This window comes from Oryctolagus cuniculus, chromosome X (genome assembly GCF_051225735.1).
Source record: "Oryctolagus cuniculus isolate XC-2025 breed Fujian yellow rabbit chromosome X, ASM5122573v1, whole genome shotgun sequence".
NCBI lineage: Eukaryota > Metazoa > Chordata > Mammalia > Lagomorpha > Leporidae > Oryctolagus > Oryctolagus cuniculus.
Window position 1 is genome coordinate 107,999,563 of NC_142888.1, and position 16,098 is coordinate 108,015,660.

Consider the following 16,098-nt stretch of genomic DNA (forward strand, 5'->3'; position numbering starts at 1 on the left):
CTCCTGGCTTCGGATCAGTGCAGTGCATTGGCCGTAGTGGCCGTTTGGGGGGTGAACCAACGGAGGGAAGACCTTTATAGAATAAAAAAAAAAAAAGGCGCGCGGCTCACTAGGCTAATCCTCCGCCTAGCGGCACTGGCACACCGGGTTCTAGTCCCGGTCGGGGCGCCAGATTCTGTCCCGGTTGCCCCTCTTCCAGGCCAGCCCTCTGCTGTGGCTAGGGAGTGCAGTGGAGGATGGCCCAGGTGTTTGGGCCCTGCACCCCATGGGAGACCAGGAGAAGCACCTGGCTCCTGGCTCCTGCCATCGGATCAGCGCGGTGCGCCGGCCGCAGCGCGCCGGCCGCGGCAGCCATTGGAGGGTGAACCAACGGCAAAAGGAAGACCTTTATCTCTGTCTCTCTCTCTCACTGTCCGCTCTGCCTGTCAAAAAAAAAAAAAAAAAAAAAAAAGACACAAAGCAGCTCTGATCTGTGGGCCTTATAATCCCAGAAGCAGGGCTTCTCAAACTGTTTCTTTGCTGAGCAAGCTCTTTGCACACTATGGTTAGGGCTCATCCAGCAGAAAACCAGTTTCCCATCCTATGTATTTTCCAACAATAAAAATTTGCAGCAATGTGTACCAGACTTGGAGCATTACTCAGATCTACCAAGTCCCTCATTTGGGGAAGTGTCTCTGATTGAGAGTGGAGTCTTCAGTGTCTTTGGACAGATGTATTTATTCAACATGTGGAGGCCTGTGGGCAATTTGGATTCAAGCTCCGGCTGTAGCCACCATTTAAGAAGGCCTGCAGACAATAACAAAGATTAGACACAAATGCGGAATGATGTAGTCAGAGGCAAATGTTTATCATGCTCTTGTTTTTCCCAAAGTTGTGAAAATTCAGAATAATAGCAATAAAAGGCAAAGAAGGTTGGTGGTGCAAAGGCAGAATACCTATTAAGGACATTGCTACACTTTCAGTACATCCTGATTTTCAAAGAGCAACCTGGGCCAGGAATCAAGAGGTCATAACTCTGCAAAGCTGCTTCTTTCTGAGCTAGAGCTAACATGTTAAGCATCTACGAAGGTACTTCAAAAATTTTATGGAAAAATGGAATTAAAAGTTTATTTTGATGTGAAAATTTTAAAATCCATGCATGCAAGAAAAGCCTTCAAAAAGTTTGTGGAAATGTGTATTATGAAAAAGTATGCACTAATTTCACAGTTCTTACCAAAATAAACTCACCTTTTAATTCAATTTTTCACAAACTTTTTGAAGTACTCTTGCATATATCCCAGATACTGTGGAAAGCACACCCCTGTTTACTTATGTTGTCTCATTTATTTCTTCACAACCACAATATGGGTCTTATTATTTTCCCCATTTTTACAGGTAGCACAGAGAGTTCAAACATTTGTCTAACGTAACACAGGTTACACAGAGCCCAGGCTAATCCGATGCCTAAGGCTGTGTTCTTAACCTCTTTGAATCACTGCCTGTCTTCTACACTAATATCCTTACTTATGGTCTATACTATTTATTAAACTGTATTGTTCCTTTCCTTAGTTTCTTTATGTATTGGTAGGACATTTGGACTGGATGATTTTACAACCTTCCTAATTCTAAAATTCCAATAATTTCATCAGGAAAGAAAATGAAAACTATCTTATTTTTTCCAAGCAAGTGTAGATAAAGTTCTGGCAGACAGCATTCCAACTTGGTTCTTAAATTCTATGCTATGTAACTTTTTCTGCTGCAAATGTTAGGTGCTGGAAGACCTGGAGTCCTGAATTTCCTGTTCATTTTTCTATAATTGGAGCAACCTCCACAAAGCAGGATGGTGAGCTTTCCCATAAACCAGGCCACTGTTGCTCCCTGCACTCGACCCTAGTAAGACCCTAGTAAATCACAAATCGTGAAGACTCACTGTCATTCTCTACCTCCTTCAAGATAAACAATGAATGCCTCGTGGTTCTAGAAGAGAGGTTAAGCCTGGTTCCTAGTATTCAACTCACTTCCCATTGTTTTCTACTTCTGGGCAGGAGCTGGGCTGGCTAAGATCACCTGAGAATCTGGCACAGCCCAATATCTATGGAGTTCAACTTATTTATTTGCACATTTTTATATAGTTGGGGCAGCAAATATCAAATGTCAATAATAATTAAGAAAAAGCCAGAAGTGCCTTGAAGACATTTAAGGTGAAATGCCTACAGGAAGAAGGTTCTCTTAGATATTTCATTTAAAACTCTGAAAATAATGTTAAACTCCTTGGTGCTGCAGCTGAATATTAAATAGAAACATCTTAGAGAAACTTGCCTGAGAGCTATATGAATTCTAAAGTATGAAAACAAGACACTCAGTAGAAAACTGTAAAAGAGAAAAGTGATAAGTTTGCTTTATCAAAAAAAAAAAAAAAAGACAAAGCATTTTCCTCCAGGGAGGAATGAGGCATGATGGGAAATCTGCAAACAATGGACTTCTGAAAGAATTCATGTGTTTGTTTAAAAACCAAAATAACAACTCAAGCCCCACAGTATTGACAAGGGACAAAGGCTTGAATTATTCACATGGGACAAGTACTCTCATACCTAATTGCACATAAGCCCTGGGATATTTCCAAAAGACAAAAATGTTCAGACTCAGTCCCCTTCCCAGTGTGATTTGAATGATTTTTACTAGACACCACCTTCTCCTAAATCTCTATCATGATCCAGACACAGTGCTAAAATTGCTTCCTGTTGTCACTCATGTAAGGCTCAACAAGGAAGGGCATTTGTAGTGATGATGGTGGGAGAGTGGGGATGATGAATGAGAAGGGACCTCTCCATTTATTTTCCAATTTGTCTCTCTGTCTGCATTTCTGTCTGTCTCAATGTCAGCATTTTTTTTTTGTCATTCTCCCAGTATGTCCCTCAATTTCTCTCTGCCTGTTTGTCCTTGCCAGTTTTGGCACTCCCTGTCTACTTACCTTTTCTTTTAAAAAATCATTTTATTTATTTCAGAGGTAGAGAGACTGGCTGCGGCAGCAGCAGTGGGTGGAGGGTGGGGGGTTCCATCCACTGGCTTACTCCCCAGATGCATGCAACAGTCAGGCCTAGGCCAGGCTAAAGCCATGAACTGAGAACTCAGTCCAGGTCTCCTACCCTGTTGCTTCCTGTTTTTATATGTCCCTATCTCTCTCAGGTCTGTCTCCCTGTCTATCCTGTTGCTCTGTGTCCTCTATTATCTATTCTCTTTCTCCTTCCCTCTTGCTCTCCTTCTCCTTCCCTCTCTCCCTTCTTTCCCTATGCCTATCTGTATCTCATTTTATCTCCATGTGTCTGTGTCTCCTTCTGGATTTCTGTTTGTATTTCGTTAATGAATGGCCTATGACTGTTTTTTTTTTCCTATTTCTTTTTTTCTTTGCTTAAATATCTGTCTCCATTTAACTGTCCATGTCTAACTCTCAGTCTGTCTTTTAATCAATCTGTCTAATGCTTGAGGCCTGCCTTCCTTTGTCAGTCTCTACCACTCTACCTCTCTATGCCTCTTACTTTCTGCTGGTTTCTATGTGTAAACATCTAAATGGAGATGGAGTAGGACTCAGGAAATTCATGTGGCTTCGGGAAAATCTGTTCTCTGTGCAGTTTTCTTATCTATAAAATGAAAACGTACCTCTAAGATCTTTAAGGTCCTATGGCTCTAGAATTCCATGTGTCTCTGAGCACTAAACATATGGGATCCTATCTTAGATCAGGCTCCATGATGTAATTTTTATCCTCACAAGTCTGTCAAACCTGTAAGTTACAAATTAAAGAAAAAAAATCCATGAGAATAAACTGCTGATTTGCAAACACTTTGAAAGCCAACCTGACAAGTGCAAACCTCTGCTTTCTCATTGACTTACCTCGTACAAGATCACACACACACACACAAAAACCATAAATTCATAAATTTCTCCAATGCCAACACTGCCACAAAGAAAACTGGACTTGGATCATTGAATAGCTAGAGTACCATCCTTTTTAGTAGAAATGCACCTTGTTCCAAATTTCTCTTGTGTTACACTGTTCTTGGGAATGTTATTTGTAGTCATTCCACTTTCCTGGGACAGCTATCCGTGGATGTTATACTTTTCCTGGAAATGCTGTCTGTGGAGGTTGTACCTTGCTTCTGCGTACTGTTTGTAGATAGTATACTTTGGAGGTTCTCTGTTGTTAAAGCATCTCCCAACCTGAAGAACTCTCCAATATTGTTTGCTCGGCATTTCTTTTTCTCTTATGCAGCTTTTGAGGGACAACTGAGAATATATTTCTGTAGTTTTGGGTTGGTAAATTGACCACTGGCAAGTTCATTAATACTTTCCCCATACTGAATGGGTCTTATGCTAAGAACTGTGTACAATAAATATAATCTCTTGGCATATTTTGCCCATTTCCTGAATGGATAAACTGGAGATGGGGACCTACTGGAAGAAAGGATATTAATTAGCAAATTGACCTTGGGCCTGGGAGACCAGCCTGTGACATAAAAATTCTAACTCATTAGCTAGGCTAGGCAATTGGCAATGGTTGCCCCTGAGAAAGACGGAAACGGTAGAAGCACAAAACATTTTTATTCAGGAAAAAACTGTTACTTCCAAATAGCTTGACATAATGTACCCTGCACTCTGGCAAATGAATTTTCGACTGTGAAGGCATTATACTATACACTTTTAAGAATATTTTCTATGACTAAAGCAGACAAATTTCATGCATTCTATAAGGATCTTTAATTACTCAAGCTTCTATTTTCTTTTATTCTCAACAATTTCCCTGGAATGAGGATGTCAAATTCCCTGTGTGGACATGACAACATTCATCTAACCCCAGTGACTGTCTTGTCCCCTCTCCCTTAATCTCCCCAACATTAGCATACCTGTGATCATTCATGCACATGCTTGCTCCCTTACAAATTCATGCTTCCCACCCCCACAGACATGCAGAATGAATTTTATCCAAGCTGTAGAGATAAAAGAACAAGGTCATGTAGCTAAAGAATATTGGTCCTGAGATACAGATCTGTAGAATTTACACAGCCTAACTACAAGAAACACCTTGCTTAGTTCCTAAAGCTTCACATTTTCTGTGAAATGGCATGATAGGCAGCAGAAAAATAATCTTTTGTAGCTGCATTCTTTGTACCTTAGGGTGGCCACGGACAAAAGGAGTATGATGGTAAAGAGGCTACCAATTCAAAATTGGCCTGCCCCTTTTACAACTGTTCTAATTCTTTTAGCACTGCTTTTTCAGAATGGGGATATATTTGTACTTAACTGTTGTGACCCTTGGGTGGTCATTCATTTGTTCTAATGTCTCTTCTTTTCAATGACAATGTAATGAGATTTAATTGTTTCATTTGTAGGTATAAGAAATAATAGAGGGATGCTATGTATCCTTTACCCATTTCTCCTCAATGGTAGCATCTATAGTACAAGAGGATATTGACATTTATATGGGCAAGACACAGAACATTTCCTTCACTACAAGGGTTCCTCCTGAATATTGCTCTTTCACAGTCACCTGCTTCCTTCTTCTTCCCACTAGCTTATTAACCCCTGGCAACCAGCCATTTGTTCTGTATTTCTGTAATTTTGTCATTCCAAGCATGTTATATAAGTGGAATCATACAACATGTAACCTTGCAGGCTCTTTTCTTTTTTTAAAGATTTATTTATTTGAAAGACAGAGTTACAGAGAGAGAGGGGGGCAGAGAAAGAGAGGTCTTCTATTTACTAGTTCACTCCCCAGATGGCTGCAACAGCCATAGCTGTATCGATCTAAAGCCAGGAGCCAGGAGCTTCCTCTGGGTCTTCCATGTGGGTGCAGAGGCCCAAGGGCTTGGGCTACCTTCTACTGCTTTCCCAGGCCACAGCAGAGAGTTAGATTGGAAGTGGAGCAGCCGAGACTTGAACCGGCGCTCATCTGGGATGCTGGCACTGCAGGCGGCGGCTTTACCTGTTACCCCACAGCGCTGGCCCCATCAGACCTTTTTTTTTTCTACTTAGTGTAATTCTCTGGAGAATCATTTATATTATTACATGTATCACTACTTTGATCTTTTTTATTACTAATATTCCAAGACATAGATATACTACAAGTTAATCATTCACCCAATGAAAAGCCCTGAGTTGTTTGTAGTTTTTGACTATTAGGATTTAAAGTTGTTATAAACTTTCCTGGAAAGGTTTTATCGTGTATGCAAGTCTTCACTTCATTGCGATCAGTGTCTAACTATTCAACTACTGGGTCCTAAGGTAGTTTCATGTTTAAAGAAACAGTCCAAACATTTCTATATTGGCTATAAAATTTCACATTTTCACCAGCAGTGTATAATGATTCCATTTCTCTGCATCTTGATCAGAATTTTGAGTTTTTATTATTTTTATATCACTCTGGCAAGTGATGTATCATTGTGACTTTAATTTAGATTTCTTTAATGACTGGTGATATGGAGCATCTTTTTAAGTACTTTTTTTTAATTACCTTTATATACTCTTCCATGAAATTCCTGTTGATATCTTTTGCAAATTTTTAATCGAATTATTTTTGTTTGCCATTGAGCTTGATGCATTTTATATATCCTAGATACTAATTCTTTGTGACTATGTGTTTTGCAAATTTTCTCCCATTCTGTAGCTTGTTTATCTTCTTAATGTAGTCTTTCACAGAGAATGAAAATATAATTTTAATGCAATCTAACATCAATTTTCCTTGTATAGGTATACTTTTGATGTCAAGTCTGAGTTGTTTCCATGTCCCTATGTCCTATAGATTCCTTTCTATTTTTTCTCAAAGTTTTATAATTTTACATTTTAAATTTTCATACAAAGAGATTTAGATCAAGGTTCATTTTTTTGGCTATGTTTGGTCAACTGCTCCAGGATTGCTCATTAAAAAGATTATCCTCTCTCCATTGAATTGCTTTTGTACACTGGAAAAATCAGTTGGCTGTACTTATGTGGGTATATTTCTTTGTTTTCTATTATGTTCCATTAATCTGTTTATCTTTCACCTCACCAATACCACACAGTCTTTTTTTTTTTTTTTTTTTTTTTTTACAGGCAGAGTTAGACAGTGAGAGAGAGAGACAGAGAGAAAGGTCTTCCTTTGCCGTTGGTTCACCCTCCAATGGCCGCCGCGGCCGGCACACGACGCTGATCCGAAGGCAGGAGCCAGGTGCTTCTCCTGGTCTCCCATGTGGGTGCAGGGCCCAAGGACTTGGGCCATCCTCCACTGCACTCCTGGGCCATAGCAGAGAGCCGGACAGGAAGAGGAGCGACCGGGACAGAATCCGGCACCCCGACCGGGACTAGAACCCAGTGTGCCGGAGCCGCAGGCAGAGGATTAGCCTATTGAGCTGCAGCACCGGCCTAAATCTTCTGTTTTAATTGGCATTGTATAACATTTTAGCATGGGGGACGTGGGGTGCATTGCCTCATTATTGCCAAATGGATATAAAAACCCAGGCACCCTATGTGACTTGCATTGACATCTGGGGAAGGTACTCTCCTCATTACTGATGGCCAGAGTGGGAGTTTCTGCTCCCCAGCAGTCTCCAATTACATCTTATTTCCATGAACTCACTTCTGGGTGATAAAGATGGTCATTACTCTCCATGATGGTCATTACTCTCTCACCTCAATAGATAGGAGTGGTTTCATAACTGTTAACTGTCTGGGAGGAGTAGAGTCCAGACTCCTCCAAGGTTGTTTCCACACACAGCATGAGAGGAGGGAGGTGGTTCACTGCTGGCCAGTAGGAATGAAAGTTCCAGATCAGTATTTTGCTTTCCATCACATCATCCTGGTGGAGGTCCCTGGCAGGGGTGCTGGACTGACTCATTAGAGCTTCATGAAGGTGAAAATCTAGGTTCCCCACTTGGCTAGAAGTGGGTAGGAGTAGAGCTACAGCTTTTTCTACAGTGTTTGACTGGAGTAGCAAGCTAGCTATTTTCTATAAGCTTTCCATATTACCAGACTGTTCTTTCCTGGTCCTGTGCCTGGAGGAAATGAGGCTCTTCTTGGGGGTTTTTATTTTGTCTGCACCCTTTAGTGTTTCTGAATTTCCAGGTTTTTCAGCTCCTAGTGTGAGACAAATGAAGCAAAACAAAAATCCAGGGAACTTATTGCCACATATTTCATCAGGTCTTGAGTTCTCTAAATACTCTTGCTTTCTCTGTATGTTACAGTTTTCTAATAATTTTAAAATATACCATAACTGGGGTTTTCAGTTTTAGTTAGTGGGAAGAATAGGGAAAAGCACATCTACTTCATCCTCCTGAAAGTAGCTCTTTCCCCATTTGCCTTAAATTTTAAGATGCTTATACCTGAAGGGAAACATATAGTCTTGTCTCTTCATATAATTTAATCTGCTAATCTTTAAGGTCTTCCCTGTTACACACTGAACCATCCAACACAAAAATACACTGAAATCAGACAACCACCTCCAAGTTTCTTTTCCTCATTATAACATTAAAAACTCTTCTTCCTAAAAAGGTACAGCTCAGCTCTTTTTTTTTTTTAACTTTTATTTAACAAATATAAATTTCCAAAGTACAGCTTTTGGATTACAGTGGCTTTTTCCCCCCATAACTTCCCTCCCACCCGCAGCCCTCCCATCTCCCACTCCCTCTCCCATTCCATTCACATGAAGATTCATTTTCAATTATCTTTATATACAGACGCTCAGCTCTTTTGATGGTGGGACTAGAGGAATATTTGTTGCAAGGAATGAAGAAAGGTATTAGGTAAGACCTAATAACTAAACATAGCTAACACACTTACAGATCCAGGGTAGGAGCACAATCTTTTTTTCTCTAGCTACCCATTCCTCATATAGTATAACCTTCCAGTAGAGTGCCCTAATTCAGCATTATCTGCCACTATTAGCTTAATATATTATTAAGATTTTGAGTACCAAAGTCACAATATGCAGCATTAAAGCTTCTGGTGTTGGCAACATCCTGAAAGTACACGTATGGAGTACTTTTATAATTTAAAATAAAGCACAATTCAATGAAAGACGTTTAACGGATTAATGGAAGGTTAAAAACCCAAGAACTATTAAATTTTAAACCCAGTTTTCTCAGTCATTTGGGGCCACCTTGTGCAAATTAGTATTTCTCAGAATCATTAATTCTCAGGTACAAAATGAAGATAATGATTGCTTCACAGAGGGAAAAGTTAGTAGAAGCAAGAGGAAGCAATACTAGCAGTGACAACTGTCATTTACTCAGCCTCATTTGCATCAAAATCACCGCGCCAAGTACTTCATTATTCACATATTTATTTTAGGGTCTCAGGTGCATAAAATTGGATGTATCATTATACTTGGTTCTTGACACATTCTCTACACTGGTCCCCTAGTCATTTAGCCAGTTATTTTATTTTATTTTTAAAGCAGAAAAGGTTTTTGTTGGAGAAAGGACAGCACAGAAGGGGTTTGGAAAGGATTGTACGCCACCCAGAGAGATGGCAGGGAGGCTGAAGTGAATGTTCAGTGCTGCTGGGCAATGGCAGCAGCCTATTTACTTATGTTGTTTGTTGGGAGTGGTCCTGTTACAGAAGGGTGGGTTGGTAAAGTCCCTTTTTTATGATATCTTATCTCAGCAATTTCGAAGGTCCAGGTGAAGGTTCTCCCAAGCAATAGATGTTCTACTAACCCTTAGATTATCTGCTCCCAGTTTATTGGGTTTTGGGGTTTTAGGCCTCAGTCACCTAATGGGTTCTAACAGGCTTCAGTGGTCTAATAGGTTCTAAACAATCCAGCATTTTAATGAAGGAAGGAAGGAAGGGAGGGAGGGAACTTCTGATGTTACATAGAAAAGGACCCTGGGGGAGAAGGTATCAGGGAACAGGGACATTAGCCAGTTATTTTTAAAAACATTTATTTATTTGAGACTGAGAATGAGAGTGAGGTAGGAAGGGAGGGAAGGAGAGGGAGCGGGAGAGGGAAAGAGGGAGAGAGGGAGAGAGGGAGAGGGAGGGAGAGAAGGAGAGGGGGAGGGAGAGGGAGAGAATCTTCTATCTGCTGGTTCATTCTCCAGCTGAGGTCCAGAGGGAAATCAAGATCTCTGAACTCCATCCAGGTCTCCCACATTGGTATCAGGAACCCAACACTTGGCCATCTTCTGCTGCTTTCCCAGGCACAAGAGCAGAAGCAGAGTGGCTGGGACTCAAACAGGTGCTCCAATACAAGATGTTGGCACTATAAGTGGCAGCCTAACCCACTGTGCCACAACGCCAGCTCTAGCAGGCTATTTTTAATAATTTAATAAGCACCTGCAAAAGCACAACCCAAAACATGAGCTAAAAAAGCATTTATTTATTTGTTTTAAAGGCAGCCTGATGGTGGTGGTGAGAGTAGGAAGAAGACAGAGTAAGATCAGGATCATCAATCTGCTGGTTCACTCCCCAGATGGCCACAACAGCTAGGGCTGGGTCAGGCTGAAGCCAGGAAGCACAAACTCCATCTAGGTCTCCCATGTGTGTGGCAGAGGCCCAAGCACTTGGGCCATCTTCCACTGCTTTCTTTACTAGGTGCATTAACAGGCAGCTGGATTGGAAGTGGAGCAGCTGAGGTTGAACCAGCACTATCATATGGATGCTGGTTTCGCAAGTGGTAGCTAAAGTTACTATGCCACAAATGTGGTCTCACAAGCTGAGATCTTGAAATATCTAATTATGAGATTTGCTCCATCCCTAACCCACATGCCCACCTCCCTTCAGCCAAGTTAACATCTCCCTCAATTCTAAATTCTCTTTTTTCTTTCTTTTCTAGTTTTATTATACCTACATATAATCTGTATAATTTTTATTTTTAACTTTATAAATATATAATGTGCTTTTACATAATATTTTAAGGCTTATTTTCATCTAATATTATATTCCCAAAATTAATCCATATATTGTTGTGTGTGGCAATAGTTCATTTGTTCTGAATGCTGTATAGTATTAAACTGCATGAATGTACCACATTTGATTAAGCCATTATTAATATTGATAGGGACTTAGATTACTTGTAGATTTTTGTGTTGTGAATTATCCTTCTATAAACATAATTGTACGTGTCTGTTGTTATACATGAATAAGAGTTCCTCATGTGTATTTACCTTGGAGTATAATTTTTGGGTCACAGGATGTATCAATGTTTAGCTTTCAGAGATAATGCCAAAATGTGATCTCAAGTGTTTGCAGCAATTTATATGTATGAGGGTAGTTCAAAATGTTTGTGGAAAATGGAATTAAAAGTCTACATTTTGCACAAACTTTTCAAAGTCTCCTTGTATTCCCACTAGTAACTACAAAATATAATGTGGCTCCCTATTTATAAGCCCTCTGTCACATTATGAATTTTGTATGTTGAATATATCCCTTTTTTAGCTGTTATTTCTCATCTGAATCACAGAACACAGAAAATTATTTGGCTATCTCCTCAATTCCCCAAGGGGAGTACAAGGGTACTTCACAAAGTTCATGGAAAATGGAATTAGAATGTAAGTTTACATGGGGCAAAAAAATCTTTGAAATGCATGCATACAAGGATTCTTCAAAAAGTTCATGGAAATGCATATTATGAAAACACTATGCATGGATTTCAAAATTTTTTCTGCACCAAAATAAATTTACTCTTTAATTCTACTTATCCAGAAACTTTTTCAAGTGCTCTTGTCTCTATCTAGCATTGTTCTAGTGCATAAGGAGAGAAGTCCATTCTTTTTATACATTGGATTCCTTAGGGCCTGAGCACTTTCCATGAACCCCAGTTGGGAAAGGCTTCCTAGTATTGGCACTTTTTTATTTTTTGTCAATCACTGGGTTATAAGATGATATCTTACTATGATATAATTTGCATTTTCCTGATTACTAATGACATTGAATCTCTCTTCACAATTGGCCATATGTGTTTAAAATTCTGTGAAATGTCTGTTCATGTCTTTTGTCCATTTTTCTATGGAACTGCTTTGGCTTTCTTAATGATTCTTACAAATTCTTTATGTACCCTTGATGCTATTTCTTTGTCAGTTGTCTTTTGTGAATATTTTCTCTCAGTTTGCAACCTGTATTTTTCCTTTTTTAAAGTTCTACTTATTTATTTTTGAAGGAGTTATAGAGAAATATATAGGGGGAGAAAGAGAGAGAGAGAGAGAGAGAGAGAGAGAGAGAAAGCAAGAGAGTGAGAGAGAGAAATAGAGGGAATATCTTCCATCAACTGTTTCACTCTCCAGATGGCTGCAATGGCCAGGGCTGGACCAGGTGGAAGCCAGAAGCAGAAGCTTCATCCAGGTCTCCCACGTGGGTGGCAGGTGCCCAAACACTTGGGCCATGTTTCGTTGCCTTTCCCAGGCCATTCACAGGGAGCTGGATCAGAAGTGGAAAAGCGAGGACACGAACCAGCATCCATAGGGATACCAGAAAACCAGGCGGTGGCTTTACACCCTACACAACCACAGTGTTAGCCCCTCTTTTCTCATTCTTTAAGGTGTATTTGAATGAACAAAGTTTTACATTTTAATATAGTTAAGTCTATCAATCTTTTATTTTAGAACTAATTCCTTTTGTACCTTAAAATCTCTTTTACTATCTCAAGGTCAATATGATATTCACTGACATTTTCTACTAAAGGTTCTAAAATTTGGTTACTGAAATTTATAGTTGCAATATTTTGAATGTCCCCTCCAAAATTCAGGTTGAAATTTAATTGCCATTGTAATAGTTTTGAGAAATGGGACTTTTAAGGGGGTGATTAGGTTATGAGGGTTATTAAGTGCATAGTAGGTGTATGGACCCCCTTCCCCATTCCCCTCTCTCATAATTTCTTGTCATGTGATACCCTCTGCTATGTTATAATGCAGGAAGACTTCTCAGCACCTTGAACCATAGTGAAATAAACTTCCATTGTTTATTATTATTTGCATAGTCTGTGGTTTTCTGTTACAGTGTACAAAATAGACTGAAATAATACTCAATTGATATTATATATTCAGATAGTGTAAAAATGTTTTTTTTTTCACCTTTTTCCCTACGGATAACCATTAACCATTTTCCAGATGCATTTATTACATAGTCTACATTTTCCACTTATCTGACATGCTAGCTTGATTTTTATACCAGAGCTCCATACATTCATGGCTCCATTTCCGGGCTCCTTACTACATTCTGAAGTTTTACATTCATTATTTCATGTAATATTCATAGTAAGTAATCTAACATTGATTATTTCATTTAATCTACAATATCTTCTTAGTAGGTAGGTACTATTTTCTTCATTTTACAGATATAGGAAATTATGGCTTAGAGAAGCTGGTTACTTGCTCAAGATCACAGACTAGTTGATGGCAGTTCTAGGCCAAGCCGTAAAGCAGCAAGCAACACTGGCCCTTACCTTACAACCTCAGAAGGATGTTGTGAAAGTCAGCAAACATCATCATGGGCAGTAACTTTCCATTTAGCTCTGTACTAGCTACCGGGTCGGTTGAAGTAGGGTCAGGGTAATGTTAAGGAAAGACAGAGGGTGTGCTCAAATGTCACTAACTCACAGATAGGCTTTTCCTGACCACCCTATCTAAACTGCAGTTCTTCGTTCAATTGTATCAGGGGTCTTCAAAAAGCTCATGGACAACATGTATTATGATAAAAGTAAGCATGGATTTCAAATGTTAATCACCTGCAAAAGTGCCTGGCTTAGAGCAGGTACCTGTTAACATTTAGAATGAATGAATGTGTGAACGAATATACAAGGTAGGGTTTTTGTCACTACAGAATGGACCATAACACAGAAAATATGCTGAGCTCAAGAAAAGAAATCCCATGAAAATAAGAAAAGCCTAGTCACCCGCTGAGTACATTTACTGGGTACGTGAAGCACTATGATGGGTACATGAAAAAGACAGGTTCCCTGTCTTCACGAACTTACAAGCCAGTCGAATCTATGCATGTACATATATTTCGATAATGGAGGACAAGAAAGAGTAAGTGCTACTGAGAGAAAAAAAAAATACTACTTTGAAAACAGGACAGTTGAATTCAGACTGGGAGACCTGCGTAGGCTGAATGATAGAAGTGACATGTCAGAGGTTGGCCTTGACAATATTTTCCTTCAAATAAAAGGAGAACTGTAGAATATATTTATTCAGCCAAAAAACTACTACCTATAGGTATCTAGGCATGAAATACCCAGAGTTGTGGTAAATCATTTTCATTTGGGGGAGCAAATTGGAGTTTGCCTGATGAAAAGAAGGAGGATATTCTTAGTAGAGGGAATGGATTTAAAGCACAGAGCATGTTCTGGAAAGGAGTCCAGTATTGCTTTAACAGAGCTCAGGGAGAGAGCCTACAATGTTGGCTGGGATTTGCAGTCAAGAGTTCAAGCTATTTGAAACTTTTAAGAGAGTAAGTGACAGAGGAGGCAGGCACACCATCACAGGCAGTTATTTTCCTTCTTTCTCATTGGGTATCTTGCTTGCTGTCTCTTTCCTCATTTTCTCATAACAGAACATTATGAAAATGAGGAGAGGATAGGAAATCCGGGGATGTGGGATCAGGTCATAGTTTTGCCACTGAAATATTGCATGATATTTAGAAACATAGTTTGATTAAAGCTGAGGGAGACTGTTCTCTGGTCTAAGCCATTTCACCTGGAAATATTTTCTACAAACTGCTGCAACAGTAACACCTGCTTTCAGCCACCATCACCCCTTCACAAGAATCACTGCTGTAGTCCCAGACAGATACAATGTGAATGCATCACTCCACCATGTTGGTTGAGAACCACTGAACTAGATGATTTCTAAGTGTCCCCTCTCTTAGAAACCACTCCACCTTGATTTGTTGTTTATTCACAAGTAAGATTTCAGTCTGATAGTGAATCATTTTATGGAGATTGCTTGTCACTTCTGGAGGTGCTCAGGGATACAAATTCATGTCCTGGAAGAAAACTAACTATGAGTGGCCAAAGAAATCTGAAAGACTTGAGCACCTGCTCCACAAGGAAGGGGATGGAATTACTGGGCTGTGGCTAACTTGCAAAAATAACTCAGGGGCTCTCTTAGAAGCAATGGCAGCCTGATTCCTTTCAAAGAACATTTGTGAGAAATAGTCTGAGTATGTGTGTTGCAGGGAGAGCAAGGTGCAAAGAGATGGAATTCTAAACTACAGAAATAACCTTGAAGGTCTAAACCTCAAATATAATTTGGATGGGGGTGACAGGGTAAGGTAGAGAGGGTAGAAGACGATCAGTCCAATTTTGATTAGTTATTTTTAAAAGCTAACTGATTCCTTAGAAAGTTTTAAATTGCACAGAAATGAAAATGTACCCTCGGCATGAAGCTCTATGGAGCCTAATTATTGGAGAAAATGTTCACTGAATTAGTTTTAGAAATAAAATACCAACAATGCCTGTTTCATAATTCAGGGCAAGTATTTTCTCAAGCCATGTTCAGTCTGCAACAGGGAGCCAATTAACACCCCAGAACATTTCTCAATGAAAAATGTGTCATTTCATAGGATACTTAGATAGGCTTAAGTCCCTATATTGTGGTTATCTCCTATCTTTTACTATTTAAGTAGCCACCAATTCAAACCAAAATAAATTTAATTTTCATATCCTAATGATATCACTAACACACAAAGGAAAACTCTGGAAAAGGACTAGGCATCTTTTTTGCTTACTTCAATTCCTACATCTGCTTTTCCTGCAAACAGACTATGATGAGACTCCAGAGAGAAAAATACAAGAAAGAGGCATAGGTACTGATAAAATCAGGGTGTGTTCAGTTTTATTCAATTTACATAAACTCAGTAATTCTAACTAAAAACTAACAAATGTGATCCCTTTAGAATTCCTAGGGAAGTGTTTTTCATCAATGGAAGGGGGAAGATCTATGTACTAGATGTGGGCACTGAGTAGACTACAGACAGGTCTTATTCATTTCCCAGCTTCTGTTAGAAATTAGCAGTCATTGACTCTTTCATTCAACTTCACCTGACACACAGTAGGCATCCAATAAATGCTTGCCAAATAAACATGTTAGCATATTATTTGTTTGTAATTGCTGCTGAGAATGCTTCCAAACTGGTTGCATAAACAGGCTAAATGT

At 39.4% G+C, this 16,098-nt stretch overlaps 1 protein-coding gene across 50 annotated transcripts in view; it reads right to left on the minus strand.

The window, feature by feature from the left end:
• ENOX2 (ecto-NOX disulfide-thiol exchanger 2) overlaps positions 1-16,098 on the minus strand; it is a 322,971-nt gene that overhangs the window by 146,008 nt on the left and 160,865 nt on the right. For 18 of the 50 annotated variants that reach the window (XM_070066504.2, XM_089323904.1, XM_089323921.1 and 15 more), the window contains one exon: positions 3,637-3,758. The exons of the other annotated variants lie outside the window; for them this stretch is intronic. The gene's annotated coding sequence lies outside the window, so the exon portion shown is untranslated. The remainder of the gene's footprint in view (positions 1-3,636; positions 3,759-16,098) is intronic. 50 annotated transcript variants of the gene reach the window in all.